This window comes from Sinocyclocheilus rhinocerous, unplaced genomic scaffold (assembly GCF_001515625.1).
Source record: "Sinocyclocheilus rhinocerous isolate Xijiao unplaced genomic scaffold, SAMN03320098_v1.1 scaffold742, whole genome shotgun sequence".
In the NCBI taxonomy this organism is placed as follows: Eukaryota; Metazoa; Chordata; class Actinopteri; order Cypriniformes; family Cyprinidae; genus Sinocyclocheilus; species Sinocyclocheilus rhinocerous.
Window position 1 is genome coordinate 1,057,523 of NW_015641116.1, and position 284 is coordinate 1,057,806.

A 284-nucleotide genomic window follows, 5' to 3' on the forward strand; every position below is an offset into this window, starting at 1 on the left:
AAACGAGGCATTTGTTGCATCCAGTGGGGAACATAATTACGGATTATACGGATTATAACTGTCTTTTTACGCGTTGCGTTGCATCGCATAAACATAAAACCATGTCTGCATTTGTGATATTTGTGATCACAAACAACAAGCCCTACTCTACACTGCCCAAAAAACTCGCTTTAAATATATAAAATATAAAAACTCTTTAATTATAAAAAACGTACTTACAGTCCGTTACAGCCGGCATTGTAGTCTACTCTACCAGGATCAGTAAACAGTCCTCCATAAAATGT